A 19,106-nucleotide genomic window follows, 5' to 3' on the forward strand; every position below is an offset into this window, starting at 1 on the left:
AAACATACTATCCAAGAAGACGTCCAGATCCGAGAAATATATGCCTTTTTGAATTACTTCAAAAAGAGCAATAGATGGACAAATTACAGAACAATGTCATATTCACCCCAGTACAGAGGTCTGGGCCTAAATGCATCGTTTGTTTCCTCACCATGCCATTCCAGTTTTAACCCAGCCATATGCAAATCATTCTTGACCCTGTGCCAATGGGAACAGTCCAGCCTAAACTGCCAGGCCAGGTCCTCCCTGGACTGGCAACAAGCATCCAGGGACCCATTTCGGGGTCTCACCCCTAATCAGCCAGGATAGCTTGACTCCAATGGCATGGAGAGCACTGGACCCACGTCTGGGCATAACCGTCCCACTCGGTGTGATAAATTCAAAAAGAACAATTGATGAACAGAATGCAGAACAATATCATACATTCACCGCCTTTACAGAGATCTGGGCCTAAATCCATAGTTTTTTTTGCTCACCATGCCATTCCAGTTTGAACCCAGCCATATGCAAATCAGTCTTGACCCTGCGCCCAATGAGATCAGTCCAGCCCGAACTGCCAGGCCAGATACTCCCTGGACTGGAAACAAGCATCCTAGGACCGGTTTTGGGGTTTCACCCCTAATCAGCCAGGATAGCTTGACTCCAGTGGCATGGAGAGAACGGGACCCTCTAGCAGCATATTGTCCTAATACAATGATTGAAGTTCCGTTGGGTGCATATTGTTTTGGTTTAATGCCCCCCTTCTTCACCCTGTTCGCATGGGCCACTTAAAGTATTGATGGGGCTGTTTGGCTGGTTTTGACTGGCTTTACACCGCACCCACAATATTTGAATGGATTTATTGTGGAGCTTTGTTACCTTTATGCACAATCCCCTCAACTTTATAGACAAATCATACAATAAATTTCTCGTTCAATTAAGGTGGCTCCACCTGGAGCACTGCCGCTGGCACCAGTACAATCCGGGGTTCTTGTGACCAGTCCTGTCATAATTAATTATGTGATTGGCAAATGTCCTCAGAATCATGAGGATCTTCCCTTTTGGATAGAACAAAAAAAATTGAACCGATTGAAGCATTTTTCCAGATACGAGTCCTGTGGAGAAACACAGGATCCTTACTATGTGTTTGCCAAGTGGTATGATTCCCCCTATAGCAGATTGCAACACCTGGGGGACGGCGCTTGCCTTAGTGATTTCCCCGGCCCTCTATACACTGTGCTTTTGGCACCCACTCCACGGGCGTTCTCCTGAGTGCTCTAACACGAGTACAGGATGAACACAGGGCTGGCCCAGCCCTGGATCTGGGGATGAGATGAGTGGGAATGTTCCCTATTGCCTCAGATATGATTCTGGCTAACAGTAAAGGTAAAGTGATTTGCTTGAAAGTGCGCCAACGCCTTGCTGCGATGGAGGATGCTGATCGGGAGCGACGGTTGCCGATTATTATTGCAGATATCTACTAAGTATGGGCGGAAAATCTGTTCTGCTCGCGGATTTTGCGGATTTTCAGCAAATTCGCAATCCGCAAGATTCGCGAATTCCCCGCAAAATCCGTGAGCGGAACGGATTGGGTCAAAAGTTGAAGCTGACTTTTGTAACTATTTTAGAATGGCACCGGCAAGCTGCCAGCAAGCTGCCAGAGCCATTCTAAAATAGCTACAAAGTCAGCTTCAACAGGAAGCACTAATACATAAAGTAAAGCAGGTGCTTGAGTTGAAGCTCAAATTCAGTTACACAATCATTAATCACCCCAAACTCGGGGTGATTAATGATTGTGTAACTTAATTTGACCTTCAACTCGAGCACCTGCTTTACTTTATCTATTAGTGCTTCCTGTTGAAGCTGACTTTGAAGCTATTTTAGAATGGCGCTGGCAGCTTGCCGGCGCCATTCTAAGTGGGGCTGAGGGCAGAAGGGCACAAAGTGGGACAGAGGGCAGAAGGGGACAAAAAACGAGTGTGGCAGAGGGCAGAAGGGCACAGAAACAAGTGGGGCAGAGGGCAGAAGACCACAAAAACGAGTTGGGCAGAGGGCAGAAGAGCACAAAAAAACGAGTGGGACAGAGGGCAGAAACGAGTGGGGCAGAGGGCAGAAGACCACAAAAACGAGTTGGGCAGAGGGCAGAAGAGCACAAAAACGAGTGGGACAGAGGGCACAAACACAAGTGGGGCAGAGGGCAGCAGAACACAAAAACGAGTTGGTCAGAGGGCAGAAGAGCACAAAAACGAGTGGGACAGAGGGCAGAAACGAGTGTGGCAGAGGGCAGAAGACCTCAAAAACGAGTTGGGCAGAGGGCAGAAGAGCACAAAAACGAGTGGGACAGAGGGCAGAAACGAATGGGGCAGAGGGCAGAAGACCACAAAAACGAGTTGGGCAGAGGGCAGAAGAGCACAAAAACGAGTGGGACAGAGGGCGCAAACACAAGTGGGGCAGAGGGCAGAAGACCACAAAAACGAGTTGGGCAGAGGGCAGAAGAGCACAAAAACGAGTGGGACAGAGGGCAGAAACGAGTGGGGCAGAGGGCAGAAGACCACAAAAACGAGTTGGGCAGAGGGCAGAAGAGCACAAAAACGAGTGGGACAGAGGGCAGAAACGAGTGGGCAGAGGGCAGAAGACCACAAAAACGAGTTGGGCAGAGGGCAGAAGAGCACAAAAACGAGTGGGACAGAGGGCAGAAACGAGTGGGGCAGAGGGCAGAAGACCACAAAAACGAGTGGGAGAGAGGGTAAAAATGAGTGGGGCAGAGGGCAGAAGACCACAAAAACGAGTTGGGCAGAGGGCAGAAGAGCACAAAAACGAGTGGGACAGAGGGCAGAAACGAGTGGGGCAGAGGGCAGAAGACCACAAAAACGAGTTGGGCAGAGGGCAGAAGAGCACAAAAACGAGTGGGACAGAGGGCAGAAACGAGTGGGGCAGAGGGCAGAAGACCACAAAAACAAGTTGGGCAGAGGGCAGAAGAGCACAAAAACGAGTGGGGCAGAGGGCAGAAACGAATGGGGCAGAGGGCAGAAGACCACAAAAATGAGTTGGGCAGAGGGCAGAACAGCACAAAAACGAGTGGGACAGAGGGCACAAACACGAGTGGGGCAGAGGGCAGAAGACCACAAAAACGAGTTGAGCAGAGGGCAGAAGAGCACAAAAACGAGTGCGACAGAGGGTAGAAACAAGTGGGGCAGAGGGCAGAAGACCACAAAAAAGAGTTGGACAGAGGGCAGAAGAGCACAAAAACGAGTGGGGCAGAGGGCAGAAACGAGTGGGGCAGAGGGCAGAAGACCACAAAAACAAGTTGGGCAGAGGGCAGAAGAGCACAAAAACGAGTGGGGCAGAGGGCAGAAACGAGTGGGGCAGAGGGCAGAAGACCACAAAAATGAGTTGGGCAGAGGGCAGAAGAGCACAAAAATGAGTGGGACAGAGGGCACAAACACGAATGGGGCAGAGGGCAGAAGACCACAAAAACGAGTTGAGCAGAGGTCAGAAGAGCACAAAAACGAGTGCGACAGAGGGCAGAAATGAGTGGGGCAGAGGGCAGAAGACCACAAAAAAGAGTTGGACAGAGGGCAGAAGAGCACAAAAACGAGTGGGGCAGAGGGCAGAAACGAGTGGGGCAGAAGACCACAAAACAAGTTGGGCAGAGGGCAGAAGAGCACAAAAACGAGTGGGACAGAGGGCAGAAACGAGTGGGGCAGAGGGCAGAAGACCACAAAAAAGAGTTGGACAGAGGGCAGAAGAGCACAAAAACGAGTGGGGCAGAGGGCAGAAACGAGTGGGGCAGAGGGCAGAAGACCACAAAAACGAGTTGGGCAGAGGGCAGAAGAGCACAAAAACGAGTGGGACAGAGGGCAGAAACGAGTGGGGCAGAGGGCAGAAGAGCACAAAAACGAGTGGGACAGAGGGCAGAAACGAGTGGGGCAGAGGGCAGAAGACCACAAAAACGAGTTGGGCAGAGGGCAGAAGAGCACAAAAACAAGTGGGACAGAGGGCAGAAACGAGTGGGGCAGAGGGCAGAAGACCACAAAAATGAGTTGGGCAGAGGGCAGAAGAGCGCAAAAACGAGTGGGACAGAAGGCAGAAACGAGTGGGGCAGAGGGCAGAAGACCACAAGGTACTAGGTACTAGGAGGTGTGGTGGCAGCACTACCGAAGGTCCGCTGAGCGCTGGGGACAGACTGCGAGCCACTGGCATTTCCTGGGGCTCTTCTGTCTCCGCTTTCATTTTATTCCTGGTCTTACCTACTCCTGACTACTTCATAGCGCTTGGTAGCGCGATCTTTTTTAAACCTTTTTAAATCTTTTTTAACTCACTTTTTACCTGATCAATTCTGGCCAGACAGCGGGTGACTTACTACTCGTTTCCACATCCCGAGGTGTGCCTCCCTGCCCCGGTCCATCACGGCTGACGTGCCGATTGTTGTGGAGGGCAGGCGCCATCTTGGGTGAGGGCCTGGTCCCTGGCGGCGACGCGCGCTGCGCTCTAGCTGGGGGTGGGGTTTGTGCTTAAATTGACCAGACATCTGGGGCGCTCTGCGGTACTAGGAGGTGTGGTGGCAGCACTACCGAAGGTCCGCTGAGCGCTGGGGACAGACTGCGAGCCACTGGCATTTCCTGGGGCTCTTCTGTCTCCGCTTTCATTTTATTCCTGGTCTTACCTACTCCTGACTACTTCATAGCGCTTGGCAGCGTGATCTTTTTTAAACCTTTTTAAATCTTTTTTAACTCACTTTTTACCTGATCAATTCTGGCCAGACAGCGGGTGACTTACTACTCGTTTCCACATCCCGAGGTGTGCCTCCCTGCCCGGTCCATCACGGCTGACGTGCCGATTGTTGTGGAGGGCAGGCGCCATCTTGGGTGAGGGCCTGGTCCCTGGCGGCGACGTGCGCTGCGCTCTAGCTGGGGGTGGGGTTTGTGCTTAAATTGCAATGGCTCCCCGGAAGCGCAGCGGGCGCGACGAAGGCGCGCCGGAGTTGCGCCTGAGTTAAGCCCGTCTGCGCTCGTCCGCGGCCGACCGGGGCTAGGGGCACCGGACGCTGCCCGTCCTCGCATATACTCGCCCTCCCAGCTCTGCTCCTACTGGGCCCCCGGGGCCATCGACTGCCATACAATCGCCCGCTTGAAGCAGCTAGACCTGTTTACCTCTCCCCCCTGGCTACCCCCTGCGATGGTAACCTCCTTAGCCCTATCCCCTATTACAACCCTCCCTGCTCCCATATCGCTTCCCGTCCCCATCCTCCCGGCATCTAGCACTTCTGCCACACTCTTAAACACTCGTTCTGCGGTCACCCACCAGTACGAACTCTTCGATTATATTGATTCCCATGCACCAGACCTTTTATTTTTGACAGAAACTTGGTTCAAGGACGACTCCCTCCCCAATGTGTTAGCCGCCCTACCACCCACTTATTCGGCCATCCGAGCGGATCGCCCTGATGGCAGGCGGGGCGGTGGAGTGGCCCTAATAGCCCGTACTACCTTTAATTTTCAGCTCCTCCCCTCCCATTCCAGATGTGGATTACCTTCTAGCTCGATCGACTTCACATCAGGTCCCTCTCACTTTTGTTTTAATCTATCGCCCCCCTCAGTCTACTCCCTCCTTTCTCTCTGATATTCAGTCCCTTTTAGCTACACTGGTGATTAACAATTCATCAGTACTAGTCCTGGGGGACCTCAATTTTTGGCCCAATGATCCTGCTGAGAGCCCTCAGTCTAGGGAGTTCACTAACCTCATGTCCAGTCTTAATTTTTCACCGCTTGTCAATAGCCCGACCCACACTCACGGCCATACGCTGGACCAAATCTGGGTACTAAACATCCCGTCAACACCCCCCACAATAGTCCCCTGCTCTTGGTCAGATCATTCCATCATCACCTTCTCCCTCGCCTTAGCCCCGATGATTAAACCTCAACTCCCCAAAAACACCTGGGTCAGGAAATGGGGCAAAACCGACATGACTTCCCTTTGCTCGACCTTGGCGGACACCAGCCCAGAGTTATCGGGCCTTACAGCCACCTCGCAGCTGGCCGCCATTGACAACTGGCTGACCGTGGCAGGCGATGAATTTGCCCCCTTAAAGCGTCTTACGGTCAAGCGAGCCCATGCCGCCAACCGCTGGTTCACCCCGGAATTAAAAAAATTGAAGTTGGCCGCACGGAGGGCTGAGCGAGTTTGGAGAAGAACTTACAGCCCTGAGCAGAAGACAGCTTACCTGTCCGTGTTACAAATCTATAAAAAGGGCATTCTCAAAGCCAAAACTGAGTTCTACACGAACAGGGTAATGGCAGCAGAGTCTCACTCCAAGGAAATATTTGCTACTGTTCACGAACTGGCTTCATCTGGCAGAGCCACGCCTACCATCCCCCCTTCCCAGTCCCTCTGCAACTCACTCAACGAGTTTTTTATTGACAAAGTCGCTAAAATTAAACTTAACATTCCCCCCCCCCCTCCCCCACATTTGTCAACCCCTCCCCTCCCCTCACGGTTCCCAAACTGACTACCTTCCCTTTGTTAACTACTGACTCTCTTCCTCCGTTGTTGGTTCGAGTCAAGTCAGGCTCCCCCTTGGACTTCGCCCCGGCTCACATCCTTAGGGAAATCTACTTAGCTTGTCCTATCCCGCCCCTGACTCTTCTCAACGACTCACTTACACAGGGCTCTGTCCCTAGTTTACATAAATCAGCGGTTGTTGTCCCAATTATAAAAAAACCGGGCGCTGACCCATCTTCCCCTTCCAATTATCGCCCCATTTCCCTTCTGCCCTACCTAGCTAAAGTCCTTGAGACTCACGTCACGACCACTCTGAGTGCCCATGTAGAGGTTAACGACCGCCTCTCCTCCCGCCAAGCCGGGTTCAGGCCCCTGCACTCTACGGAGAAAGTGGTGATCTCGGTGATGGACAGGCTACGGGAGGGTATTGATATCAAGATACCTCAAGCCCTGATACTTTTAGACCTATCCGCCGCTTTTGACACGGTGGACCACTCCATCCTCCTCAGCCGTGTCAGGGCGGCGGGCATTGAGGGCTTGGCCTTCTCGTGGCTTGAGTCATTTCTAGCCGGGAGAACCCAGGCGGTCCATCTAACCGGTTTTGCTGCGGCCTCCCGTAAGGTTGAGTGTGGGGTCCCTCAGGGCTCGTCACTTTCCCCCCTTTTATTTAATTTATACATCTACCCCCTCATCTTTATGTTACAGCAGCTGGAGGTCACGGTGTTCAATTACGCCGATGACCTCCAGCTAATTTTTAATCTTTCCCACTCTCCCTCATCTGCCCAGAACGTCCAGTCAGTGATGAGATTCATCCAGGACTGGATGAACTGCAACCACCTCAAACTCAATCCAGACAAAACTGAGTTGGTCTTGACTGGAGGTGGTTGCAGTCCGTGGTCCCCCTCCTTTTGGCCCCCCTCACTTGGTGTCCCTCCATCTCCTGTACCTAAAGTCAAAACTCTTGGGATTTTTCTGGACTCACAACTTTCTATCCACTCACACATCAGTTCAGTTGTCTCCTCTTGTTTCTTTTTTTTGAGAATAATTAGGAAAGTCTCCCGCTTCTTCTCTCTCCCTGCTTTAAAAATCATTGTGCTGGCCTTGGTACTGTCCCGTATCGACTACGGCAACGTAATTTACAACGGGGCCCCCGCTTACGCGATCCACCGCTTGCAGCTGGTACAGAACCAGGCTGCGCGCCTGATTCATGGCCTTCCCAAATACCACCGGGCCAGCCCACTACTAAAAGCTCTACACTGGCTGCCGGTGCGGGAGCGTGCCCTCTTCAAACTCGGCTGCCTCACTTTCCAGGCCAGATCAGGGACTGCCCCTAAATTTATATGCTCTGCTGTCATCCCCTATCTTCCCGGCAGAGAGCTTCGCTCCTCCCATGCGGCCCTCTTAGTCATCCCCCGATTTAAGAAACAGAGGGCGGGTGGTGCGAGGTTCGCTGTCCTGGCCCCAGTTTTCTGGAATTCCCTTCCCGTTGCCCTCCGCACCTCGCCCTCCTACTCCCGTTCCGGAAGGATCTTAAAACCTTCCTATTCACTAAAGCCTACTCTGTTTAACCTTCTCCTACTGCTGCTACCCTCCGTAACGCAATAGCGCCATGAAACCGCTAGGTATAAGTGCGCTGTACAAATGTTTCTAAATTCAAATTCAAATTCAAAAACGAGTTGGGCAGAGGGCAGAAGAGCACAAAAACGAGTGGGACAGAGGGCAAAAGGGCACAAACACGAGTAGGGCAGAGGGCAGAAAGGCACAAAAACGAGTGGTACAGAGGGCAGAAGGGCATAAAAAACGAGAGGATGGCAGTGATGAACCAGAGGGCGCATCACGGTCTCGCACAAAAAAAAACCCGCGAACACGCAAAGCGCCCCATGAACATGCCAAAACGCCCCGCGAACACGCAAACACGCAAAAATATAAAAATCCACAAATTCGCGCGAATTGTGCGGATCGCGAATTCGCAAATCCGCAAATTTGCGAATCGCGAATTCTCAAAATTCGCCCATGCTTAATATCTACACACCCCTAGGTCGCAACAATTTGGGAGTCAGGCCATTTACACAAGTACACACTAAACCCCCTCCGGACTAGGAGGATCATCCAGTCTTTTCTAAGAAGGGCTTGATCTGTTTTTTTTTGCAGCAACAGAAACCTAGGTCCCGTGCTGGTTCGCCTCCACCGGATGCCTCTGAGCATAGATATGATTTACGTGACCACTCTAAGATTAAGAAAACCTGAGAGGTTCCAGGTTCCTAATCCCCATTCTCCTTGTTCCTTAAAGGAATCGCTGGATCAACAACTTGCAGAGAGGGGTGACGGGATAGACGACAAGGGGAGTCCACGCACCAAAGGCGGGAACTGCAGCACCAGTTTGACGTGAATGTGACAAGGGAGGAACCATCTCAGTATTGAGCCCCGTTTCAGTAGAAAAAAGTTGCAACTTTGACAGCAAAGTATGCCTCAGATGGTGAGAACCCTCCTCCTAGACAGGAGCTGGGCGGTAACTCTCCTCAACAGCACAGCAGAATTTACCATAGTGCAGCAGACACTCGATCAAGGTCTGGAGGTGAAACAAACTGACACGTTTATTTCTGTTGAAACCGTGGACACCCGCGTAGCTCCCTCTGATAGAATACACCTTGTTGACCTCCAAATTGAAGGTGATATCAAAAGCACCACTAATTCAGTCTATTGGGACAATTTGACATCTTCCTATGACATTTTACTAGCTGAGGTTGATTGGCCTCCCCCTTTCATCCTCGCTTCCTCTAGGGGCGAGGATATCATTTTACAGTCTTTTTCTCAATATGTCCCTGAAGAGACTACACAAGCGTATGCTTATGAGTGGACTCTGGCCTTAGCTCCTGCTTTTTATCGCAATCAGGTGGGTTGGGATAGGGATTCACCTTCGCTTGTAATTCCCTTGTGAACTACACCTCAGCGTCAACCCCAATATCCCATTAAACAACATGCTTAAGCTTCTGTTAATGACATTCTGACACAATTGGAATATCAGGGTGTTATTGAGCCCTGTTTCTCGACCAAGAATAATCCACTTTTTGAACAGTCATGTTCGTACTTTTGTGGTGCAGAACACACACAGCTCTGCGTTGGTAAATAACATTGTGCTCAATTGCAACCTACATTCCAGATTATGCCCAGCGTATCAAACTGCAGTACGTGCTGATACAACCCTCTTTTTGTCTTACAGCTGGCTCGTGGAACATACGTCAGCTCTGCAGTCTTTGCAGTCTGATCTACTGGCTACTTGTTTCTTGTTAACGAGAGACAGTGCTACAAATCTAGTCAAATGGATTGTACCAGAAGTAATAGGTTTCACTTATGTGACTTTTAATGAAGGGTCACACGGTTCCCATAGCATATAAATCGCATTTGTATAGGCCTGCTGAAATGTGTTTTTCTTCTATCCAAAATATTTTAGCAGCAGTACGGATGGCAATTCTAAAAGAAAGCTCTCTGGCTCAGGGCAAATGCATTTTCATGGTCTTGCCTGTGCCCACTTTGGAAGCTGTCACCAAGGCGAGTGTGCCCAATTCTAAAACTCTGCATCCTCGTTGGATACTATGGGCTAGTTCATTGATGTCCGCTGATGTCAATTTCATCTTTGATCCTTCTTTGCAGACACAAGAGTTTCTACAGTATGAACATGTTCATCCCCTTTATCCCTACTCCCTCTTTACAGTATACATTTATTATTTACAGTGATGGGTCTGCACAAACAGCTATTGTTTCTAAACATTCTTATTCTCCATTTTGCATTATTGTGGCAGGCACAATAGTAGGCAGTGAATTCAAACCCTCTCTAGCTCACACACAATCCCTTGGGAATTACATTGCGCAATTGGCTGAGTTATGCCCTTTACTATTAGCTCTAGAGTTTACTGATCATGAAGTGCCTACTCTTGTAGTGTGCGACTCCTTCTACTGCGTACAATTCTTTAATAACAACCTATTCTTTTGGAAACAGAATTATTTTCGGGATTCTAAAGGTGGTGCAATAAAGCATAAGAGGCTTTGGGTCAAAGTGGCCGCTCTTAAGGAACGATTGCCATCAACATGTAGGAGCACACACTGTTGGTAATTCTGTGGCTTGCTATGCGTCAGCCAAATCTGCAGTAGCCACATGCTCGGTTGCAGCTGTTACAAGGTCCATGTCTAAAATTGATGATGACGTTGTTCCGAATTGCGTTGTAACAGTATGCGAACTAACAACACGGTCGTTGTACAACCTTGTTGTAACGCCAGGCGTTGTTTTTCATGCGTTGTTAACTATGTTTGCCCAATCATTTGGTTGTATTTATCTTGATCACTGTGTACCAGACATCTGACAATGCCTTCAAATACATTTTAGTTGCAGTGGATTCTTGCACTAGGTTCCTCTGGGTTTGGCTGCAGCGCTGTGCTGACGCTCGTACTGTTATAAAAGATTTGCATTTCTTTGTAGGTACACATGTTTGTGGCACCTTCCATTCAGACCAAGGTCTGGCTTTTGGCTCTAAGGCTTACCAGGATTCGATGAAGTTGATGGGGGTACAGGTGCATTTGTCCTCTCCATATCGGCCCAAGGGCAGTTTAGTTGTGGAGCTGATGAACCGTGACTTAAAGCAATCTTAAGAGCAAGGGTATTAGGGACAGGCTGGTGCTGGTTGATACATCTCTATGGGGTCCAACGTAAACTTAATAATCTCCCTCAAAGATCTCTGAGTGGGTGGACCCCATACAAAATGCTCTTTGGCATTAATATGTTTGTGCCTGACCTTTATGCTCTAAACATTGTGGCGGCTGCTGCAACATTTGACGTAGATAACCATTGGGCTATGTTACAGGATCGACAAAATAATCAAGATACTCTAGCAAAATCACATTTTCCCTCGCCAATGGATACAGCAGTCCAAGTCCCTGTTTCTGGCTGGCTTGCTAAAGTTGGAGATCTGGTCTGGGAAAAAGTGGCAAACAAAAAATAATTTTGCCCTTCCTACCGTGCTACGGTCCTAGGTCTAAAGGGCACCCAAACTGAAATTTTACCTCCACTACATGGATGCAAAGATAACAGATTCATTTTCATTGTATATGTCAAACTACACCGTATGGATGAATATCTCAATGGTATGCCTTGGAGGGTGCCAAATCGCAATATTTCCCTCCAGCAAATTAATACAGTTTCTCTTGATTCTCTCCAACACATGTCAGGGGAGATGGAGTCTTCAATTGATTTATTGCCTTTTTTGCCTTTAACACCTACAATTGTGGAAAATTTGTATTCGTCCCTACTAGTTGATCTTATGGTTGAGATGCCTGACGCTGTAATACATTCAACTTCTAATGGAAGAACAACCACCGCTGTTTCAACCCGGCTCCAGTGGTTACAATCTTGACCAAGATAATTTTCCTTCGGATACATCTTCGTTGTCATTGTCTATTGCTGTGCCTCCTAATCGGGTTTTTTGTTTTCATCTTGTGGTTAAAAAGCACAAACCTAGTCCTACCATGGAGTTACATATTTATTGTGTTGTCAATGGTGTTTCTCCTCATATGGATTGGATTTGTTGTTGTCTTTTTCTGTTTGATTAATGGCCACTACTTGCCTGAATGCTCTGCTGTGGAACTGGTTGACAGCGTACTGGCCCCGCATTCTTCTTTACATAAAATGAAAAGAGGCCAAACATTAGTTAATATTTCAGCAGTCCCGATCGCTGATGGCATTGCCATTCGATGTATATGGCCCTACAGAGCGTTTACAAATTCTGTATGTTTTCTGCGTTTCTTTGGGAGATGTTATTTTACCTGGAATGCATTCAGATGATTGGGTTATTAACGCTGTTAATTCTTTATTTTCTGATTTGCAATATTATACTGTTTTTGATAAGGAGGATCTGTATTTGAATTCTGAAAATTATGCAGATCTAATTTGTTACCAACATTATGGCAATCACTTTCCTCACAAATCTAGTAACCAAAGACCAATTTTCAATTATACACAATAGGAACATTGTCAACACCTTCTAAAAGAAGTTCTGTTACACATAAAACAAAATGTACATATTTTACTTGTTACAATCTATCTGACCCAGCATCATAATATTTTAGATTGAATGTCCTTAGACTGAACAAATATATGCTTATACAAACTAAACAAATTTATTCTTCATCTTTTATAGATGATCTTTCACTGAAGGGTTATGATTTTTGGAAATACTCTGTTAATTTAAAGTCTATTTGGGGTACTAAAGTTTGGCAAGTGCAGGGGAGTGAATCCTTGCTACAACAATGTGGAGCCTTACCTATTTGCAACACCTATATACAAGGCCTACTAGGGGGATTTGATATACCATAATTTTTCAAATCCCATGGATGTGTGAATTAGCACTAATCCCTTAGGTCAAGGTGTATATTCTATATGTAAAAACGTCTCAGCAGGCCATAACTAAGTATGGGCGAAATTTGTGAATTCGTGGTACGCAAATTCGCGCGAAATTGAATTCGCGGTCTGCAAAGTCCACAAATTCGTGCAAATTTGCGGATTTTTTTTATTTTTGCGTGTTTGAGGGGCGCTTTGCGTGTCCGCGGGATTTTTTTCAGCGCAATGACCGCGAAGTTACCCATGGGGTCGTACATGGGCGCGGCCATCTTGTTTCACGTGTCTGCGTTGCGTATTTCCGGTTCCGGGCGCCCGTTGCATGCTTGCGTTGTGCATTTCCTACGTGCGGGCCGTAATTACGTGTTCGCGTTCGTTTTTGCGTGTTCGCAAGAGAAATATCACGCGAAATTACCCACGCGGTCCTCAATGGGTGCGGCCATCTTGTTTTTCTTTCATTGCTATGATTCTGGGCATGCTATTTCAATCCTTCCCTAATCTTTGCAATCCTTTGTTTCTTTGAACTTTTTTTATCTTTTTTGCTCATTATCTATCTCTTTATTTTTCAACGTCTATATTTTGTGTTTTTTTCAACTTTTTGATACTTTAATAACTACTTTTTTTGTTTAGCTCTCTCTTTTATTTATTTATTTTTTCCCCTATTCTTTTCTTCTTTTGCCCAGGACCATGGCAAAGGGAGCCGGCAAGTTAAAGGGGAAGGGTCCCGCACCCCGTTGCCGGCTCCCTTGCGGGCGCATGAGGGCGGAGAATGTACAGGCCAGGGAAGTCTTTAGTGCGGTGGAGGTGGCCGCACTCACCTTCTATGTGCAGCGCCACCTCCCAAAGACCGTGGCAGCAGGGGGCAGGCTCGGTTTAGGGTATGGCCTCCGGGAGCGTCGCCAGCTGTGGGATAAGGTGTGCCGGGCCATGCGTAGGGAGTCGGGGGTCCGGCGCACCTACCGGCAAGCGACGCACCGGTGGTGGGACCTCCTTGACCAGGAGCAGGACCTGCTCCACCTGCTAGGTGTGGAGATCCCTGGCCTTGGTGAGTAGCTATTTAATAACTATTTTGTTTTCTTCTGCTCTGTGTTACATTGCTAATATATGTTTTTCCCGAAGAACAAGAATGCTGCCGATTCGATTACATTGCAGGTAAATTAATGTTTAAATAGCTTCTGTGATTGCAGGTGCTCTCCTGCTCATTGGCGTTGCTACTATGCTTACTTGTTTGCAACTTTGTGCTCATTTGAGAGCAGAACTGCGTAATGCTAGAGAGACTAGAGACTCAAGTCTAGATCTTCCTTTGAACTCCTACTGCCACTAAGAAGAGATAGTGGTGGAATGATAGGTTGCGTATAATATTTATGACTTGTTATTTAGTAGTAGGACATTTTTTAGTGGTCTGCAATCATGATGACGGACTGTGTCTGTCACGGCGCGTGCTGCTGAGTGCTGGCAGTCATAGTAGAACCTTTTTGTTGTTGGTGTAGTTAGTGATTTACATAACTTTCCTAGTAGACAGTCTGCGAATCCAGCAATACAGTACTATCCTCCTAGTTGACCAGATCAGATAGGTCAATACATGTAGTGCAATTGTTGGTAATTTGTTTACCCGAGATAATTTTATATTGCGGTCAAAGAAATTAAATATTTCAAAAAAACAATCATCCATGTTTGTGTTTATTTCATGATCATCAGCAGCTCCCAGGGGCAAGGAGACTACTACAACAGAGACTCCGGCGGAACAAGGTGGGCAGCAGGATCGGTCCTCTGCAGGCTCTTCTGCTGGCCCCAGTAAGTTCTTCTATTGTTATATTAATACTTATACTTCCCTAACTTTTACAGCTCCTATTCATTACAAACTGTTTCCTAATTCTATTTTTTACAAAAAAGTCTTTGATCTTCTACTAGACTGTTTCTACATTCTTATCCTACCTCTAACATCACTCTCTGTGCTACTACAATTTACTATTAATATGAGTGGGTCTGTGTAGGTAGCTAAGCTTGCCCAGTCGGCAAATGGTGTTAAACAAAACTCTGATCCAGTAATAGCTCTAGGCACTGAGTGCAGTCCTCTGGGTTGCCCTTGCTGTCTATTCCTGTCTTCTTAATGTAAGTGCTTTCACAATTTCCAACAACAAAATGTCAATGTGTCCACCAAGATAAGCTAGTAGTTGGCTTTTTTGATTTGATAGGAGCACATACCATACCGCTAGTGTTTCAGGGACTATTCTGCACATACAGAAGTATGGACAAGAGAAATAGGACATTGTTGATGATAGGTGCAGTTCGACTTTCCACATACCTCAGTCTGAAAAGAAGTTGAACCCCCAATCCCCTGACCGACTATCTAGTGTGTCTGAGCAATGATTATGACCCAGAAGAACAGAAGAAGACTACCGCCGAGTCCCGACCTATCAGAGTCACGGAAACATGCCTGCAAAGTACAGTAGTTCAAACCCTTCGCTCACTCACTCGTGAACAAAAACCACACAGTGTTTGTTAGTTTTAAAGTTTTATTTTCAAATAAGAAATAAAAAAACGATTTCTTTATTTTTAATAGCGCAGTATTCCGAGCGAGCACTGGTGATAGATGACGTTAAAGTTTAAACAACATTCCCTTGAATCAATATACTTCAACTTAACACATCAAATTATTAGAATAACTGTGCAGGAGCCCCCACCTTCTTTAAAGTACTTAAAGTACTGCTGGTGATGAGGTGTAGGTTGTAAATTGTCCTGTTGGCAGAAGGGCAATGGAATCTTCTGTCTGTAATTAGAAAAATGGTGCACGTTAAAAAGCAAGCATTCATCAGTTGTGCCAAAAAGTGTAGCATTTAATGGCTAACCATATAAAAGGTTAAAACGCTCCCCAAAATCGTCACTTTTTATCATTCCCAATAATTAAAAAATTGGTTATTAACATTTTCTTCCATTACGAGACGAAATAGAGGGTGGTGTATGGCATCTGAAAATATGACAAGTTTTTTCTAGACGTCACAACATCGGATGCGGCACCTAACACCACCAGTGCCGGGGCCAGCAGTGCGGAGGGGTCCATTCCAGGGGGTGATGCGGCGGCGCCACAAGTGCCACCAGGAGGAGCTGTGGGGGATGGCTCAGCGGCGGCGGACGGTGGTAAGTTATTATACTCCTTACTTATTGACATTTTTGAGTAGGCTCGCAAAGGAGTGTATGATGTACTGTACAGTAGACAGTCCACTAGTACAAGTACACTGTACTGTTAAGAACAGTTACTAATTTAGAACTACATTTTTGCCAATCACGGAGAAGACAGTCAACCTTGACTTAGCAATAGCATTAGTTGCGGTAGTTCTCGGGTAAGCAATGGCCCCCTCTATTTGACTTCAACTCAGCTGGGAAACTTTATCATGAAGCCAAGTCATATCAGATGAACTTGAGGGATGTGAAGAACGAAAAGGGAAAGAAGGGTGAAAGGAAGGACGAGCGAGTCGTAACATTTATGACTGTAAAGAATGATACGTGTTTTTGAACGCAGGCAGAGGTGGCTGATAGGAAGGAATCAGATGCATGGCTGCTTGAAGCAAGGATGGTTGGAGGAGAAAGAAAAGATGACTGCCTGTGTGGGTGAATCAGAAAATGCATGTGTGGTGTGCATTGCAATATATCATTTGGGTCAAACTCAAATGCAAGTCAAGACGGTGGTTTACCAAATAAAATGAAAAGGGTGTTAGTTGGTTGTTGAGAAAAAGTAAACTTGGTACAGTTGAGACATTAAGAAGAATGATAGACGTTTACTTTGGAAACCTGGATGGTATCTTCTTCTTCCTCATAGATAGCAGAGGTGTATGTAGTAGAACAGACGCTCAGTGAATGAAGAGTGTTACTTTGAACAGCATGTTCGTGCCAGAGTAGCAAAGCTGAGGAAATCCAAATACTAGAAGTTGTGATTGTTCAGAAATACTCCCTTGACTAACAGTACAGTAGTTTACTTTGCAAGCACAGCATATATTGTGTATGTATTGTATAGTTGACATTATATCAAGTCAAGTCCCTTCCTCCGGCAATTATGGGTACCACACTCACTCCCTTTGCTAATCATTTTCTTTCAGCTGTGTCATGGGTGGACTATCGCTGTTGTTCACTCAATCTATCAAAACAAAGCACCTAAAGTCATCCATCATATAAACAAAGATCATGTGATCGGCAGGATATATGATCAGAAATGAATAATCTTCATTTTCCTTTTGTAGTAGTCAAGGCCCGGGGGGGCAGTGCGAAATATAAATTGCATTGAGCAGTAGCCCTTGATGTAACCGAGTATGGCCAGTGCCACCCCTATACAAAAGTAAGAGCTTCCCTATCCCCACCTGCAGGTACAGCTTAAAGTAATGCGAGTCTGCGTCATCATGGCTTGCGTCTGTTTTTCTTGGGAGCAAGCTGAGTGAGCTGGCATTATGCCAGCTACCACAACTTCACGTACAAGTCATTTCTTTTGCAAAACAAGAGGAAAAAAAGAAGAGTGGTGTAGTCTCTGACTCTCTGACTATGTAGTAGTGAGTCCATAGTGCTGCTAGTAGAATTCCTGAAACTCCCACTAATGTCACAGGCCTACAAAGACGGCAGAAAGATACATGCCAAAATGTTATACTGTGCTTGCAAGTTGCTAGTGTTACTGTGAGACAACTTTCTGTTGGATTATTTTGAGTTAATTTTAAAGACTATTGGCTACAGTATTTTTCTTTCTTTCTTCATATAGATGCTCCGCAACAAAAAAAGCTCACCCGGAAGGAGATGGCTGTCCGGGCCAGGGCCCGTAAGCTGGAGGCCATTTGCGCCAAATATCGGCGGCTGTGGGCTCGGGAGGAGGAGGCGGCAACTACTGCATCCTCCTTCAGTGCCCCTGGGGCCACCAGCCAGCAGCCTCCAGCGAAACGGCGCCATGGCCCGATAGCCTCCCGCCACCACCGTACAGCAGCAAAAACAACAGCTGCCCCCCCTAGAGCCTGGATGGCACGTCTGCGCCGCCTCCAAAAGAGATTGGACTACCTGGAGCGCTTGGCAGAGAAGCAACATTTGTACAAAACATAATGCCCCTGACACCAAAGATCGCATTTCTTTTTCAGAGATGTCCCTTTATTGACTCTGTTTCTCAAACTATTTTTTCATTTTATATTTTCTCACATTCAATATTCCTTTCACCTTACATATGATACATTTCCATTATTTACACCAATTTAACACAATATACATATATACAAGACACAAAGTTCATCCTATATAAAGCAACACACTGTACATCACTGTTTTCGCAGAGTTTGAAAGCCTACACCTTTTACATTTACATCTTGTCCACTCACTTAATCCAAAGTCCTATCTATGAGGTCTAAAAAAAAGAGGTTGTTTACACTTTTCTTATTGATGGAATATAGTTAACATTATCTTGTTCCACCTTATCTTGCTATCTAGTAGGGCAATATTTCTTCCATAGTTTTTTTAGACCATTACATGTTGCCGACTCGTTTTGACCTTGCAGCTGTGGGACCAGTACATTTGTTTATATCAAGGTCTTCTTCAGGGCTGTGTTCAATTTTGGTAGGACATTTTCAATTTTCAATCCACTGTGCAAGTGCTGCAGGGTACTTCTTCTGGCCCTATTTCCTTGGTGTTTAATGGGAGGGAGTCTGCATGAGGAGCGAGTGGTGTCTCTGATGGCAATTTCCTGTTTATCTTCCCATTTGGTCAGCTTTTGTTTTCTCTTCCCTCTCGAAGATTTTTTCTTCTTGCTCTGCACGGCGTACTCTTTGTGTCAGAGAAGCAACAGTCCCATCTCCTGGACCTCCGCAAAAAGCTGCGGGACCACCTGTCCACAGGACACCGCCGGAGGAAGTGACTGTCCCTTGCCCCTTTTTTAAAGACTGTTGAGGGGGTGGGAATTGGGCGTTGGGGAAAGGGACTTAAAGAAGGACATTTGGACATTGGTTGGGGTCGGGGAGGGGGTGAGTTGGGTTAGTTTATTTTTGTTAGGGGAAATATATTCATTTATTTTACATACTTAAACATAGTATACACGTTCATATTATTTTGTGTGGCGGTGGGTGGGGGTTACTGTACGTTTGGTTCCTTCAAACTTACCAGCATGAATTATCTAAACGTCCAAAAATGTACAAAAGTGCCACTAACAGAGTTAGTGAATTCAATTGCCCTACTAGTACTTTACTAGTACTACTGTCAGTCTCTCCTCTCCTCCGCGTCCTAG

The sequence above is a fragment of the Lissotriton helveticus genome, chromosome 12 (assembly GCF_964261635.1).
Source record: "Lissotriton helveticus chromosome 12, aLisHel1.1, whole genome shotgun sequence".
In the NCBI taxonomy this organism is placed as follows: domain Eukaryota; kingdom Metazoa; phylum Chordata; class Amphibia; order Caudata; family Salamandridae; genus Lissotriton; species Lissotriton helveticus.